The sequence below is a fragment of the Globicephala melas genome, chromosome 15, assembly GCF_963455315.2.
Source record: "Globicephala melas chromosome 15, mGloMel1.2, whole genome shotgun sequence".
Taxonomy (NCBI): domain Eukaryota; kingdom Metazoa; phylum Chordata; class Mammalia; order Artiodactyla; family Delphinidae; genus Globicephala; species Globicephala melas.
The window spans coordinates 68,937,909-68,955,655 of NC_083328.1; the positions used below are offsets into that span (position 1 = coordinate 68,937,909).

General features: G+C 44.1%; 1 protein-coding gene across 16 annotated transcripts in view; it reads right to left on the reverse strand.

Moving 5' to 3' along the window:
• Positions 1-17,747, reverse strand: part of PTPRT (protein tyrosine phosphatase receptor type T) — a 1,174,296-nt gene that overhangs the window by 168,179 nt on the left and 988,370 nt on the right. The window lies entirely within an intron of this gene.

The window sequence follows — 17,747 nt, forward strand, 5'->3', positions numbered from 1 at the left end:
CAAGGTTACACAACCACTATGCTGGATAAGGGTAACCCTTATCCTCCCGTGAGATTAAGCAGACAATTTTATCCCTCATAATGGTTTGTCCCTAGGATCAGACAATGGAACTATGGTGTGAATCTTAGGTTCATGGAATTATTCCAAATCCTAATTAATTCTTTCAGGTAAATGGCGAAAACAACAGCTTTGTATAAGGGTAACACAATGAAAAGCACTGGATTTTTAAAGATAAAAACATAACTTTTAAATTTTGTGCCTTATAGGAAACAAATGGTGGGGATTAAAGGGAATTGCCTTGGGTTCAGAAAATGCTTATATCTGCTAACTCCATTTTTGGATTTCATGCTGATGCTACGTGCTCTGCCAGCTACTAACACACTGACTCGAGTCCACATCAAGGAAGACTGAGAACTGGGCACTTACTATACCCTCTGCCCTGTGCTGGGCCGTTTTGTGGATCCGGCTTGGCCAATCCTTGCAAATATTCCCTAAAGTATATATTGATTTTCCCATTTTATAGATGAGAAAACAAAGGGAGCTTGCTAAAAGTCACATGGCTGATAAAGTTCAGGGCCAGGATTACACAGGTTTTCTGTAAGTCTAGGTCTCAAAAGTCAGAAGCCTTGAATTCAACTTTCATGTCCTCTAGTCCCTCAATCCTTCTCCTCCCAGACAACCACTTGGCTAATGCCATAGCAAAAGTAAGGAGCCAAAGAATGCCTAAGCCCGGCCTCTTCATGCAGTGCACCAGGGACAGAGGCAACTTCTCATCCCAGGAACCTGTGTGAGCCTTCTAGAGTGTGGTCCTGGACCAGCATCTCCGTGAATTCTTCCCAATGATCCCATGTTCATGTGAGGCAGCTTAAATCCAAAGCATCCTTTCCCTGACCCATCCCTACTTTTCTACCACATCAGAATCAGCTCATCCATGACCAGTGACACCACCTTCCCTGGTTGCCCCAGGAGCATTCCTCTCTCTCTTCTCCACATTCTGATAACACTCTGTACCACTTGGTACAGATCTCAATGTGCTGATGTTATTAGTGATTTGTTTCCCCATCTGTCTCCGCCAGTGGTCTGCAAGCTCCTCGGGGGCAAGAGGAAGCGTCCTTTATCTTTGTTTCCTCATGTTAGCACAGGTCTGGCTCTTAATTGGTGTCCCCTTAACGTTTGTGGTGGTTTAATGTTTAGCCGAAGGGATGACATCTCTGCCCACACACATTTGTTCTCACGAAACCAGACTGAGATTCTCCTTTCCTTCAGCCATGTGTTCACAGAACCCAGCTGAGTTGAAGGGATGCTAATGCCCATAAGCTATGATTCTGATTCTCCAAACTCAGGGATGTTTCAGACCAGTCCTCCGGCACAACCCCTCTTCCTGATTAAGAGCGTCAAGTGTTTCCTTTACCACAGCACTTTCCCCAGACTCTCTTGTGACTTAGAAAAACTGGGTTCACTTAGCCAAGTCTCCCTAGTGGGAACGGCAAGTCTTCAAGAGCAGAGAGGGCGTCCTAGTCGTCTCTCTAAAGCCAGCGTCTAGCACAGGCCTCCCTCCTCCCCATTGCTGGTTTACAGATGATGGTTGAACGGCAGAAAGGCTAGTGGACCACCATCGTTTGCTTCATTTATTCATTCAAGCACTCATTAATTTGCTACTAGGCATCCCTGTTCTGTGTGCCCAACTATGCCATCAACAGGGTCAGAGATCCTTCTCCTGGAAGGACTTACAAATAAGGGATTTTATTCAGGTTCCCTCACCAGCTAGAGACAAACCCAGCTCATCAAATCGCAGGATGGTCTGAGCAGGCTCTGCCTGTTTACAGCCAAAGAATTCCTGGCGGAGTTGGCCAACCTCATAGGAAGGCGGGTCTCACATTCCAGAGTGCAGGCAAGTCCCGAGTAGCCCCCGTTTTCACGTTTGGAGACAAGATTTCTGAGATATGTCTAGTCCCCCAGACACAGAACATGACTAAGCATAAAGGAGGCTGAGCACCTCAGACCATAATTTTCTGAATAGTGTCAGAGTCTTTTTTACTTGGCTTTGGAGGAAGTGCTGGCTCTGGAGCATTCACTCACTGATGTAGTAATGGCTGAACTTTACTTAACGCCTGCTAGGAGATCCTGTTCTAGAGACTGGGGGCACAAAGGCAAAGCCACGGAGAGGATCCTGTTACCCTGGGAACGCTGTTCTTAGCTTGTTCTAATGAGAGTCACACTGCATTCCTTCCGTGAATAATCACAAGTACCCACTGTATGCTGGGCATTTAGTAACACAATGGTGAGCAAAACAGGCACAGTCCCTGCCCTCGAAGAGCCTACAATGAGCTGTGAGTGGGGTTGAGGGAGCAGAATTAATAAAGAATCAATAAGAGGAAGCTTTCAACTCTGTCAATAGAAAGGCACATGACACATAATTGGGAAATGAATCACTTCCGGGAGGAAGTGGCCCATGGGGTGGGCTCCAAGGGAGGACAGGTTATAACTAGGCAAATAGAGCACCACGAGAAAGGCACACAGTGGCGGCATGGGCAACAGCACTGGCTAAAGCCATCTGATGGAGGCAAGGAGCCTGCATTCAAGATATGAAAGAACTGTGGCGTGATGAGGGCGAGAAGGCAGGGAGAGCATGGTGAGAGCAGCTGGCGAGGGCAGCAGGGGCCAGTCCATGCAGGACATTATAGGCCACAGTGTGAGCTTTTGTTTTATACCCCAAGAAACACAGGGAGTCGTTTAAGTGCTGTTCATAGAGGTACAATATGGTCAGATTTGTATTTCCAACGGACTGTTCCAGTTTCTTTGAGAAGCCAGAGTGGATTGGAGAGATGCATTTTGAAACTATTATAGTCATCCAGATGGGAGATAATAGTTGATTGAACTCAGGTGATGGCCGTGAAGATGGAAAGATGCAATAAAAGAGATAATTACCTGAAATAGATATAAATAAAACTGGTTGATGGACGGGATACAGGGCATAAGGGAAAGAGAACTGAATTCTTGAGGGTGACCGTAACAAGGTGGATAACGGTGATACTTAAAGGTTCAAGAAACAATTAAAGAGGAATAGAGTTAGAAGGAAAATATGTGTTTGGGGCAATTAGAGCTTGTAAGATACTCTAGAAAAGTAGGCAGTTAAAAATGCAGGTCTGAAGCTCTTAAAGGCGGCCTAAGCTGGAAGTAAAACTGCGTGACTCACATGCACATAGATGGTATCTGAAGCATGGGGGCTGATGAAGTCATCCAGAGAAAGAACGAAGAGTGGAAGAGGAGGACCTTCAAGATGGCGGAAGAGTAAGACGCGGAGATCACCTTCCTCCCCACAGATACACCAGAAATACATCTACACGTGGAACAACTCCTACAGAACACCTACTGAGCGCTGGCGGAAGACCTCAGACCTCCCAAAAGGCAAGAAACCCCCCACGTACCTGGGTAGGGCAAAAGAAAAAAGAATAAACAGAGACAAAAGAACAGGGACAAGACCTGCACCAGTGGGAGGGAGCTGTGAAGGAGGAATGGTTTCCACACACTAGAAGCCCCTTCGCGGGCGGAGACTGCGGGTGGCGGAGGGGGAAAGCTTCGGAGCCGCGGCGGAGAGCACAGCCACAGGGGTGCGGAGGGCAAAGCGAAGAGATTCCCGCACAGAGGATCAGGGCCGACCGGCACTCACCAGCCCGAGAGGCTTGTCTGCTCACCCGCCGGGGCGGGCGGGGATGGGAGCTGAGGCTTGGCTTCGGTCCGAGCACAGGGAGAGGACTGGGGTTGGCGGCGTGAACACAGCCTGAAGGGGGTTAGTGCGCCACGGCTAGCCGGGAGGGAGTCCGGCGAAAAGTCTGGAGCTGCCGAAGAGGCAAGAGACTTTTTCTTACCTCTTTGTTTCCTGGTGCGCGAGGAGAGGGGATTAAGAGTGCCGCTTAAAGGAGCTCCAGAGACGGGCGCGAGCCGCGGCTAAAAGCGCGGACCCCAGAGACGGGCAGGAGACGCTAAGGCTGCTGCTGCCGCCACCAAGAAGCCCGTCTGCAAGCACAGCTCACTATCCACACCCCGCTTCCGGGGAGCCTGTGCAGCCCGCCACTGCCAGGGTCCCGGGATCCAGGGACAACTTCCCCGGGAGAAGCACGGCGCGCCTCAGGCTCGTGCAACGTCACGCCGGCCTCTGCTGCTGTCCCCGAATCAGCGGCTCCTTTAACCCCGTCCTGTCTGAGCTAAGAACAGACGCCCTCCTGCGACCTAGGCGCAGAGGCGGGGCCAAATCCAAAGCTGAGCCCCGGCAGCTGCGCGAACAAAGAAGAGAAAGGGAAATCCCTCCCAGCTGCCTCAGGGGCAGCGGATTAAAGCTCCACAATCAACTTGATGTACCTGCATCTGTGGAATACCTGAATAGACAAGGAATCATCCCAAATTGAGTAGGTGGACTTTGGGAGCAACGATATATAAATTTCTTTCCCTTTTTCTGTTTTTTGTGAGTGTGTATGTGTATACTCCTGTGTGTGATCTTGTCTATATAGTTTTGCTTTTACTATTTCTCCTAGGGTTCTGTCTGTCCGTTTTTTTATTACTTAAAATTTTTTTTCTTAATTATTATTTTTTATTTTAATAACTATTTTATTTTACTTTATTTTAATTTAATTTAATTTTATCTTCTTTCTTTTTTTCCTCCCTTTTATTCTGAGCCGTGTGGAGGACTGGCTCTTGGTGCTCCAGCCAGGCATCAGGGCTGTGCCACTGAGGTGGGAAAGCAAGTTCAGGACACTGGTCCACAAGAGACCTCCCAGCTCCACGTAATATCAAATGGCGAAAATCTCCCAGAGATCTCCATCTCAACACCAACACCCAGCTTCACTCAACGACCAGCAACCTACAGTGCTGGACACCCTATGCCAAACAACTAGCAAGACAGGAACAAAACCCCACCCATTAGCAGAGAGGCTGCCTAAAATCTTAAGTCCACAAACACCCAAAAAAACACCACCAGACGTGGACCTTCCCACCAGAAAGAAAAGATCCAGCCTCATCCACCAGAACATAGGCACTAGTCCACTCCACCAAGAAGCCTACACAACCCACTGAACCAAACTTAGCCACTGGGGACAGACACCAAAACCAACAGGAACAACGAACCTGCAGGCTGCGAAAAGGAGACCCCAAACACAGTTAAGTTAATCAAAATGAGAAGACAGAAAAAAACACAGCAGATGAAGGAGCAAGGCAAAAACCCACCAGACCAAACAAATGAAGAGGAAATAGGCAGTCTACCTAAAAAAGAATTCAGAGTAATGATAGTAAAGATGATCTGAAATCTTGGAAATAGAATAGAGAAAATACAAGAAACGTTTAACAAGGACCTAGAAGAACTAAAGAGCAAACAGTGATGAAAAACAAAATAAATGAAATTAAAAATTCTCTAGAAGGGATCAATAGCAGAATAACTGAGGCAGAAGAACGGATAAGTGACCTGGAAGATAAAATAGTGGAAATAACTACTGCAGAGCAGAATAAAGAAAAGAGAATGAAAAGGATCAAGGACAGTCTAAGAGACCTCTGGGACAACATTAAACGCACCAACATTCAAATTATAGGGGTCCCAGAAGAAGAAGAGAAAAAGAAAGTGACTGAGAAAATATTTGAATAGATTATAGTTGAAAACTTCCTTAATACAGGAAAGGAAATAGTTAATCAAGTCCAGGAAGCACAGGGAGTCCCATACAGGATAAATCCAAGGAGAAACACACCAAGACACATGTTAATTAAAGTATCAAAAATTAAATACAAAGAACAAATATTAAAAGCAGTAAGGGAAAAACAACAAATAACACAACGGAATCCCCATAAGGTTAACAGCTGATCTTTCAGCCAGAAGGGAGTGGCAGGACATATTTAAAGTGATGAAGGAGAAAAACCTACAACCAAGATTACTCTACCCAGCAAGGATCTCATTTAGACTTGATGGAGAAATTAAAACCTTTACAGACAAGCAAAAGCTAAGAGAATTCAGCACCACCAAACCAGCTTTACAACAAATGCTAAAGGAACTTCTCTAGGCAGGAAACACAAGAGAAGGAAAACACCTACAATAATAAACCCAAAACAATTAAGAAAATGGTAATAGGAACATACATATCGATAATTACCTTAAATGTAAATGGATTAAATGCTCCAACCAAAAGACATAGATTGGCTGAATGGATACAAAAAGAAGACCCATATATATACTGTCTACGAGAGACCCACTTCAGACCTAGGGACACATACAGACTGAAAGTGAGGGGATGGAAAAAGATATTCCATGCAAATGGAAATCAAAACAAAGCTGGAGTAGCAATTCTCATATCAGACAAAATAGACTTAAAAAAAAAGAGTATTACAAGAGACAAAGAAGGACACTACATAATGATCAAGGGATCGATCCAAGAAGAAGATGTAACAATTGTAAATATTTATGCACCCAACATAGGAGCACCTCAATACATAAGGCAAATACTAACAGCCAAAAAAGGGGAAATTGACAGTAACACAATCATAGTAGGGGACTTAAACACCCCACTTTCACCAACAGACAGATCATCCAAAATGAAAATAAATAAGGAGACACAAGCTTTAAATGCTACATTAAACAAGATGGACTTCATTGATATTTATAGGACGTTCCATCCAAAAACAACGGAATACACATCCTTCTCAAGTGCTCATGGGACATTTTCCAGGGTAGATCATATCTTGGGTCACAAATCAAGCCTTGGTAAATTAAAAAAAATTGAAATCATATCAAGTATCGTTTCCGACCACAATGCTATGAGACTAGATATCAATTACAGGAAAAGATCTGTAAAAAATACAAACACATGGAGGCTAAACAACACACTACTTAACCAAGAGATCACTGAAGAAATCAAAGAGGAAATCAAAACATACCTAGAAACAAATGTCAATGAAAACATGACGACCCAAAACCTATGGAACGCAGCAAAAGCAGTTCTAAGAGGGAAGTTTATAGCAATACAATCCTACCTTAAGAAACAGGAAACATCTCAAATAAAGAACCTAACCTTACACCTAAAGCAATTAGAGAAAGAAGGACAAAGAAACACCAAAGTTAGCAGAAGGAAAGAAATCATAAAGATCAGATCAGAAATAAATGAAAAAGAAATGAAGGAAACGATAGCAAAGATCAATAAAACTAAAAGCTGGTTCTTTGAGAAGATAAAATTGATAACCCATTAGCCAGACTTATCAAGAAAAAAAGGGAGAAGACTCAAATCAATAGAAATAGAAATGAAAAAGGAGAAGTAACAACTGACACTGCAGAACTACAAAGGATCATGAGATATTACTACAAGCAACTCTATGCCAATAAAATGGACAACCTTGAAGAAATGGACAAATTCTTAGAAATGCACATCCTTCCGAGACAGAGCTAGGAAGACATAGAAAATATGAACAGAGCAACCACAAGCACTGAAATTGAAACTGTGATTACAAATCTTCCAACAAACAAAAGCCCAGGACCAGATGGCTTCACAGGTGAATTCTATCAAACATTTAGAGACGAGCTAACACCTATCCTTCTCAAACTCTTCCAACATATAGCAGAGGGAGGAACACTCCAAAACTCATTCTACGAGGCCACCATCACTCTGATACCAAAACCAGACAAAGATGTCACAAAGAAAGAAAACTACAGGTCAATATCACTGATGAACATAGATGCAAAAATCCTCAACAAAATACTAGCAAACAATCTAACAGCACATTAAAAGGATCATACACTATGATCAAGTGGGGTTTATCTCGGAATGCAAGGCTTCTTCAATATACACAAATCAATCAACATGATACACCATATTAACAAATTGAAGGAGAAAAACCATATGATCATCTCAATAGATGCAGAACAAGCTTTTGACAAAATTCAACACCCATTTATGATAAAAATCCTCTAGAAAGTAGGCATAGAGGGAGCTTTCCTCAACATAATAAAGGCCATATTGGACAAACCCACAGCCAACATTGTCCTCAATGGTGAAAAACTGAAACCATTTCCACTAAGATCAGGAACAAGACAAGGTTGCCCACTCTACCACTCTTATTGAACATACTTTTGGAGGTTTTAGCCACTAGCAATCAGAGAAGAAAAGGAAACAAAAGGAATTCAAATTGGAAAAGAAGAAGTAAAGTTATCACTGTTTGCAGATGACATGATACTATACATAGAGAACCCTAAAGATGCTACCAGAAAACTACTAGAGCTAATCAATGACTTTGGTAAAGTAGCAGGATACAAAATTAATGCACAGAAATCTCTTGCATTCCTATACACTAATGATGAAAAATCTGAAAGTGAAATTAAGAAAACACTCCCATTTACCATTGCAACAAAAAGAATAAAATAACTAGGAATAAACCTACCTAAGGAGACAAAAGACCTGTATGCAGAAAATTATAAGACACTGATGAAAGAAATTAAAGATGATACAAATAGATGGAGAGATATACCATGTTCTTGGATTGGAAGAATCAACATTGTGAAAATGACTCTACTACCCAAGGCAATCTACAGATTCAATGCAATCCCTATCAAACTACCACTGGCATTTTCACAGAACTAGAACAAAAAATTTCAGAATCTGTATGGAAAGACAAAAGAGCCTAAACAGCCAAAGCAATCTTGAGAAAGAAAAACGGAGCTGGAGGAATCAGGCCCACTGACTTCACACTATACTACAAAGCTACAGTAATCAAGACAGTACTGGCACAAAAACAGAAAGATAGATCAATGGAACAGGATAGAAAGCCCAGAGGTAAACCCACGCACATATGATCACCTTATCTTTGATAAAGGAGGCAAGATCATACAGTGGAGTAAAGACAGCCTCTTCAATAAGTGGTGCTGGGAAAACTGGACAGCTACATGGAAAAGAATGAAATTACAACACTCCCTAACACCATACACAAAAATAAGCTCAAAATGGATTAAAGACCTAAATGTAAGGCCAGACACCATCAAACTCTTAGAGGAAAACATAGGCAGAACACTCTATGACATAAATCACAGCAAGATCCTTTTTGACCCACCTCCTAGAGAAATGGAAATAAAAACAAAAATAAACAAATGGGACCTAATGAAACTTAAAAGCTATTACACAGCAAACGAAACCATAAAAACGACGAAAAGACAACCCTCAGAATGGGAGAAAATATTTGTAAATGAAGCAACTTACAAAGGATTAATCTCCAAAATTTTCAGGCAGCTCATGCAGCTCAATATTAAAAAAACAAACAACCCAATCCAAAAATGTGCAGAAGACCTAAACAGACATTTCTCCAAAGAAGATATACAGACTGCCAACAGACACATGAAAGAATGCTCAACATCATTAATCATTAGAGAAAGGCAAATCAAAACTACAATGAGATATCACCTCACACCAGTCAGAATGGCCATCAGCAAAAAATCTAGAAACAGGGCTTCCCTGGTGGCGCAGTGGTTGAGAGTCCGCCTGCCGATGCAGGGGACATGGGTTTGTGCCCCGGTCTGGGAGCGTCCTGCATGCCGCGGAGCGGCTGGGCCCGTGAGCCATGGCCGCTGAGCCTGCGTATCTGGAGCCTGTGCTCCACAATCGGAGGGGCCACAGCAGTGAGAGGCCTGTGTACCGCAAAAAAAAAAAAAAAAAAAAAATCTAAACACAATAAATGCTGGAGAGGGTGTGGAGAAAAGGGAACCCTTTTGCACTGTTGGTGGGAATGTAAATTGATACAGCCACTAAGGAGAACAGTATGGACATTCCTTAAAAATCTAAAAGTAGAACTACCGTACAACCCAGCAATCCCACTACTGGGCATTTACTCTCAGAAAACCATAATTCAAAAAGAGTCATGTACCAAAATGTTCATTGCAGCTCTATTTACAATAGCCAGGACATGGAAGCAACCGAAGTGTCCATCAACAGATGAATGGATAAAGAAGATGTGGGACATATATACAATGGAATATTACTCAGTGATAAAAGGAATGAAACTGAGTTATTTGTATTGAGGTGGATGGACCTAGAGACTGTCATACAGAGTGAAGTAAGTGAGAAAGAAAAACAAATACCGCATGCTAACACATGTATATGGAATCTAAAAAAAAAAAAAAAAAAAAGGTCACAAAGAACCTAGGGGCAAGACGGGAATAAAGGGCAGACCTATTAGAGAATGGACTTGAGGCTATGGGGAGGGGGAAGGGTAAGCTGGGACAAAATGAGAGAGTGTCATGGACTTACATATACTACCAAACGTGAAATAGATAGCTAGTGGAAAGTAGCCGCACAGCACAGGGAGATCAGCTCGGTGCTTTGTGACCACCTAGAGGGGTGGGATAGGGAGTGTGGGAGGGAGGGAGATGCAAGAGGGAAGAGATATGGGGACATATGTATAACTGATTCGCTTTGTTATAAAGCAGAAACTAACACACCATTGTAAAGCAATTATACTGTAATAAAGATGTTTAAAAAAATTAAAAAAAAAAAGAGTGGATGAAAAAGCAGGCCTAGATAGAGACTTGAGGGTCTGTAGTATTTAGTGAGTGTGAAGAGGAAGATAAGCCTGCACAGGAGACAGAGAAGGAGTGTCCAGACACGGAAGAAAATACCCGGGAGAGTGTAGTGTCCCAGAGCCAGGGGAAGACAGTGTTTCAAGGGAAGGAGTAACCAGCTGTGTGAAATGCTACTCCTAGGATAGAACCAAGCCCCCTACCCAAAGGAAAGGGAAGATCTTGGATGAGTATTAGAAAACCTCTCCCAGGTAAACTGCACGATGTTCCTAAACAGAAGACCCTTCAGTGATCACCATGAACCAACAGTGGAACACACCGGAGGGTCACAGAGGAACATCCTAGACATTCAGAGAGGCCATCTGAAAGGCCACAGTCCAGCAGTTTAGACAAATTCCATGAGTTCAGCAAACAGGCATCCCAGGTGAAATTCCAGACCCTGTACAGTGAGGTTATTAGGAGGAGCCATGCTAGGTTGGTCCAACTAGATTCCAGATATAGGGATTGCCCTGGGACGTGGTAAATTCTACCTGTACTTCAGCATCCTTTTAAGGGCGTTGGCTTTAGCCACGAGAGATGTGTGCCTCTGTTCCTAACGGAAGTGTGCTGACAGTGTTCAAAGGTGACACAGGTGTTGAACTGGCTCTGGGACCAAAGGCCAGATAGCACTGACGTGTGGCTCCTACGTCGGAGAGGAAGAAGAGAGGGGCAGAGACAGATGGGCTAGTCCTTCTCCTGCTGCAGTCAGGAGCTTGTCCACGGGGCTCATGTCGTAAGTGCAGATGAGAACCTGCAACAGGACTTACAGGGAAGCACATCAGGGTTCGCTAATGATGGGGCCTCCTAGCAATGCAACCAGCTCTTTCAGGCAGGTACTGAGCACCTCATCAAACAGAAGCTCAATTACTACTACTTTTTAAAATTCAGCCTAAACGTATCAATGCGTTACTGAGCGCCAAAAAATGTGCTAATAAGCCCTTTTCATATATGAAGTCATTTAATCCTCACAAAACTTGACACAGAAGATGCTACTTTTATTTTCCCTTTTATTTAGATTAGGAAACTTTACAAATGGGTGAAGTGACCTGTCCAAAGCCATATAACTGGTGAGCTGGGATTCTGTGTGCAAGGCTCACCCCCTTATCATTACAATGAACTGTCCTTGATGGCGCTACTGTTAAGGAAATGCCAGCCCTGGGTCCACCTAGAGAGTTGGCCATCTGACTGGAAATCCAAGGGGTCTGGAAGCCCATTAGTAATATGGTAACTGCATTACTTTTGCCCTAAACCCACCCTTTTCATGAGAGTTTTAAACATAGTATCAGTCCCCGGTCCCTAAAAAGCTCTGTCTCTGGCCCTGGGTGACGTCTGTCTACTAAGCAGGAACTAGAAGTCTGAGAATGGAGAGAAAGGGGGGGATTTGCATGCATCCTCTTCACCTCTGCCCTCCACTGGGAGCCAACCTAAGAACAGTCCAAGTAAATCAGAACTAGCGAGTAGGCACCAGGTGGTACATTTATCCATTTGGAGTAGCTTCAAGGCTCTACCTGAGTCCCCTGTGCGATGCAGTCATCAAAAATAATCTTGTGAACTCAGTCTGCAATGACAGGAGACTGCTGTTTCCAAGACGAGGTTGCATGCCCAGCCTTATACCCCAGCCAGCTGTGCCTTCCATGCTCTGAGTACTCCCAAAGGTTGGGACAGTTCTCACAAAGCAGCTGCTGCTGCCCCCTGCCCTCGACTCTTTGCACGAAAGCTATGGTGGCTTAGAATCTAGTCGCCTCCTAGCTCCAGCCCAGAGTGCACATCTGGCTTTCAACGTGCTACCTATCGACTGTTGCATATGGAAACCTGGCATCCAAGGCAGGGCTCTTAGTCTTTTGAAGCCTGCCTCTCTTCCTCAATATATGGGGCCCAGGTACTGTGTTCCCCCCTCAACCCCCAGTCTCCTCCTATGGTACCAAACAACCATCCCGGTTTATATTCCCCAGGGACTCCTGAGACCCAATAAGGACAATGCTGCTCTGTTCTTCTCTGCACTAGTCAGACCACTCTGGTGAGGCTTGTTCATGTGTGGACTCCAACCCCTGAGAGGACCTTCAGGGTGAAGACAGGCCAAGAGGCTTGCCACTCAAAGTGTGGTCCAATGACCAGAAGCATCAACATCATCTGGGAACTTATTACAAATGCAGACTCTCGGTCTCCACACCAGATCTGCTGAATCAGCTCCTGCATTTTACAAGGTCTCTAGGTGATTCTGGTGCACGTGAAAGTCCAGACATCATTGACTTTGGAGGAGTGACAGTCAGAATCGGGACTTTTTTGGCCTAGAGAAGGGGAAGATTCATATGAGACTTAATTCTTGCCTTAAAAATGTTGAAAGGCCATTGTGGAAGACGGAATAGATTTGGTCCCTTTAATTTTAAAGAGCAGAGCTAATACAAACCGGTAGGAGTGACAAGAGTAGATTAGGGGCCAACACAAGGAAAGGTTTTAATGTGGAAATGCCACCCAGATGAGGCTAAAGCCCAGCCCTTTTGGACACAGTGTTATGATGTCGCGAGGAGCACGAAAGCACTCGTGGTTCCCAAGTCCTGTTTCAGACTGCTCACTCTGTCTCCACCGGTTCTCACCTCCTGGGCTTCCTGGATGCTTAGCCAAGCCCTCAATGCCTCACTTTCATGAGATGCTGACCTTTCTTCTCGGCTTATTGATCCTACCTTCCACCTCAACCCAGCATCCCTTTATTACAGTGATACCCATGCTCTGAGTGAGAGAAATTCTCCCTGTCATCCTTAGATCCATGGAACTCCAGTGGGGCTCTATCCCCCGAACCCCCAAGTTACCCACAAAGGCAGGAGAATGTGTCGACAACGATGAAATGCACTGTCTGGGCACTCACTGTGCTCCCCAGCAAGCAGAAGGGACTACGTGCCCTTTTACACCCTTTTGATGATGAGATGCTATGGTTTTATGAGATTGGTCAAAAGCAATGGGTTTCAAATTAGAAATATATGAGCTTGCACCCAGACTCCACCCCTAACTAGTTGTGTGACCTTGATCAAAGCTGTTAACCACAATGTGACTTGATATCCTCATTTGTAAAATAGGGAGTAAATGACAAGTACACAGGGCTTTCCTAGGGATCAAATGTAAAAACGGAGGTAAAAACGCTTAATAAACTCTGAGAATCTGCTCACGTATGTGGCATAATGATGGCACGACCTTGGAACTAGTTCCAGGTGGTAGCAGGGTTTCATGTGTCTGTCAAATGTGGGTGCACCGTGGGTGCTGCCTCCTGGCAACCTGCTGCCCAGGTTCATCCAAACCTTAGGACGAAGGCAGGCAGAGACCCCCGAGTGATGCACTTGTCTTTCCTCCTATAGGCAAGGCCGGTATCAGGCTTCTGTCTGGATGACTTAATGGCAAATAACATAATTTGACAACAAGGCATTAATAATTCTTTCTCAAAGTACTCTCACTGGCTACAACCCTAATTCTATAGCTTTACTTCAGAGAATTTCCCCTGTAAAGATAATGGCGCAAAAATAGAAGTTGCAGATAAAGAACATCTAATTGTAACTGTTAAAACCAAGCAAATCCCAGCGGCCGCATAACCCATGCTGGTGATCATTGCTGATGACAAAGAAAGGAAGCTGGCTCTCGGGGACACAATTCCTAAAAGCTACAGTCTTTCAAACACACAGTTGCCTCTTAGCTATCCAAGGGCATTTATCCCCACATCTACCGTGCTGGTCGTTTATGCCCATCTATTTAATGACTTCTTTTGTTGAAGAGTTTTTCCGTCTTTACTTTGGCTTTACATGCGTCTGGCACCCAGTAGAGAAAACCTCCGAAATCCTGACTCTGAGCTGCTACCTCTATGCCAGTGAAGGTTTTGAACATTGCAGGTATCTCTGAGTATTGGGGAGTTTTGCCATGAGGAGGCACCAGGGAGAAGATGAGGAAGCTGGGCAAGTCTCTGGCTCCTCTAAAGTCAGGTATGCACCATATCCCTTCTTGCTTTCCCTGGAAGTGAATTCTCAGAGTGGTAGGCTATTTTTAAGATGGAATTGAAGTCCAGGATAGGAAAGAAGTTGGTAGGAAAGCATCTGGATACTTCATTAGATTCAAGCCTCCAGACTTTACAAATTGCATCCCAAGGCACTGAGAGCATTTGTAATTGTGATCATGAACTACTTTGGCAGTCTTTGAAGACTGAAACTGTAGCGAACAGGAGGGGTGCGAGAAGCCTGGGAGAAACAAATGCTGTTGTTGACCTTTTTTTTTCTTAATGGAAAAATGTAAATTCCATATATTTCACACAAGGAAGTGTGATGTTGATACAGGAAAAAAATATAGACTGGATGATTAAATTAGATTTTTTTCCTCACCATTTACTAAAGGAGGGACTCATTACTAGCAGCCCAGGCTCCACGTCAGTCAGCATCCAACCAGAAAAAGGGAAACTGTTCCAAACATTTAAAATGGAGCAAATTTACTAGAGAATTGGTACCCAGGGGTCAGGAGAGGATGGTGAGGCAACCCAGTGGGTAGCAACCTCAGGAGCCGTTACCCAGCCCAGACTAGAGAGACAAAGGTTCAACAGAGCCTAGAGGTCGGGGCCACCCAACAGAAGCTGGAACTCCAGTAGACCTATGGGAGAACTGGAGCCACAGAGGGGACACAGTCACTGCCAAAGAAGGGGCCTGAGGCCAAGAGAGAGAAGGCTTCTCCTTCCTCTCATGCTACAATTCCTGTCTCCTATTGGCCACACCCAGACACCAGCTGACATGGGGCCCAGGAAACACAGCCTACGGGGGTTACCTGCACAGCAGAGGGAAAGCAAGGGATGGATGTGAGGCCAAATGGGCCAAGGGCCAGCATGAGCTTCCTATGAACAAATGATGCTAGGTGCACCTCACAGCCACTTTTGAGAGGTGTCTGGACTTGTACATCAGGAGGAATGTCCAGTACTGTGTCTTCACTGCAACAAAGTCAAGCCCAAGCTGCAGAAATTGTGACTGGCTTTCAGGACAGCCAGGTGTTAAACTGTATCCAGAAGATGGCAACAGCAGAGTCAGGATACCTGACCGCATGTGAAACAGCCGTATTATTAATAATAGAGTTTAAACACATTTGGAGATTTTACTACAAGCCAGGCTGCCATGTTAAGCCCTTCCCATATGCTATCCCGTTTAATCATCACTACAGCCCTACAAAGCAGGTTCTATAATTATACCCATTTCAGAGATGGGGAGACTGAGGCTCAGAGAGACTACAACAGAAGCAAGTGGCAGAGATGGGGTTTGAACCTTGGCAGTCTGGTACAGACTTTATTCTCTTTAAACCACTATACTATTCTGCCACTTCTTCAATAAATAGGGGAAGGGATTGTTCAACAAAGAAATCTGGTTGTCTTTCCTAAAAAATCTGGAAGAAAGAATCAGACTGGTTCTTTAGGGCATCCTTACGGGATCTAGAATCTTATCTTGATCAGCCAGACTAAGGCGTCTTTGTATTTACTGCTGTCCCTGCTGAGTTTGCCACCTGCTGTTATCATGCAGTTTTATTTCATACCTGCTTCTCTTGAAGATTATCACCCCTCATGCCCTCCCACCAATATATCACATTCTAATACCTAAGGGATTGATGAACATGTCATGTGAATCTTGTTATATGGGCCAAATTATACAGACTTTGCTCAAATGATATTTAAACTTGACCTTTTTAACTTAAGTTCCCTCATCCTGTTCACTTTCCTTGTACCTCAACCACCACCTCCAAGCCCTTCACACATTGAGTTTAGTTTTATTATTAATCTCTGGGCTTTCTCTGTAATATCTTTCTTGATATTTAGCAATCAAAGCATTCCATATAATCCCACAGGGAGACAAACAAGCTCAAGGTTAGGGGACTGTTTTCTGCTTTATTTCCAATATTCTTTCTTTGATCTCACGATGACTAATTTTTAAAAATTGTTGACTACCTCCCCGACACCTCAGAACAGTGCCTCCCTCACTAGATCTGGTTGATAATGGATTACTTGAGAAGGATAATTCCATCATTCTTCCAAGTGACATCACCTAGGATGTTTCTCAAGTAATAAATAAATTGCCTCAATTCATCATATGACAGTAATTGCTTTCAGCCAAGATTTAACTTAAAATCAATGTCAAGTAGCTAGAAAACACTACAGAGACTCAGGTTCTTCAAAGATAGCTCTACCCTTGCTGGGGGAGACCATTTAACAAGTACTGAGTTAAGTATAAAGTAGATACAGATTTCTAATATCCCAGACTCCCGCAACATTACCCAGCCAGTCCTAAGAGGTTGGAATTGACTTAATCACGACCTATACAACTAAAACTGCTAAATACTGCTGACAGAGTTGCCCCTTTTTCTCAGTCTTCAATGGAGGTTAGCACCCTGTGGATGGGAATAGCTTTAATTGATTGTTTGAAAGCACTCCGGCCACTCAAATAACCTGTTCCTCAAATTCTGATTCTGCTTGGTTCCATGCGTCTCCTGGATCTGTGTTTCCAGGTGGACCTTGTTTTACACAGCAAATGCTCTGTGTAGGTCAAATTCTAATTCAGTCATGTTATAGATGGTAGGAAAGTGGCCATATAAGATCCTAGCGGTGCATTTCTTCTGGGTGCAAGTAAACTCCTTTATTCTAAGAATTTTTCGTGCATTTGTAATTTCGCATAATAGACTTATTTAAGAGCAGTCATGCCCGGCTGATGCCAGCTGTTGTCATTATTGACACATCCCTTGGAAGACATGCCCTTTAAAGGCCTTCACTATCGGTGGGCTGAGAAGCCCTTTCTACTTGGTCTCAGCTGCTCCCTCTTGTGCCCAGGGGAGGCCTGGAGCATGAGTGTTGGACCCTAGCTTGTGGTCAGACTAGGACCGTAAGCTCTGCCTAGTGTTGGGGGTGACACTTCTAAGAAGCCAGAGGTGGGTGCACTTCGTAAACTGGTTTAGGTGTCAGGACACAATTAGGGTTAAAGACTGGGATGTGGGAGGCTTCTGGGAAGATGCCAGAAGAGTAAGAAGTGGAGATCACCTTCCTCCTCACAGATACACCAGAAATACATCTACACGTGGAACAACTCCTACAGAACACCTACTGAACGCTGGCAGAAGACCTCAGACCTCCCAAAAGGCAAGAAACCCCCCCCCCCCGTATCTGGGTAGGGAAAAAGAAAAA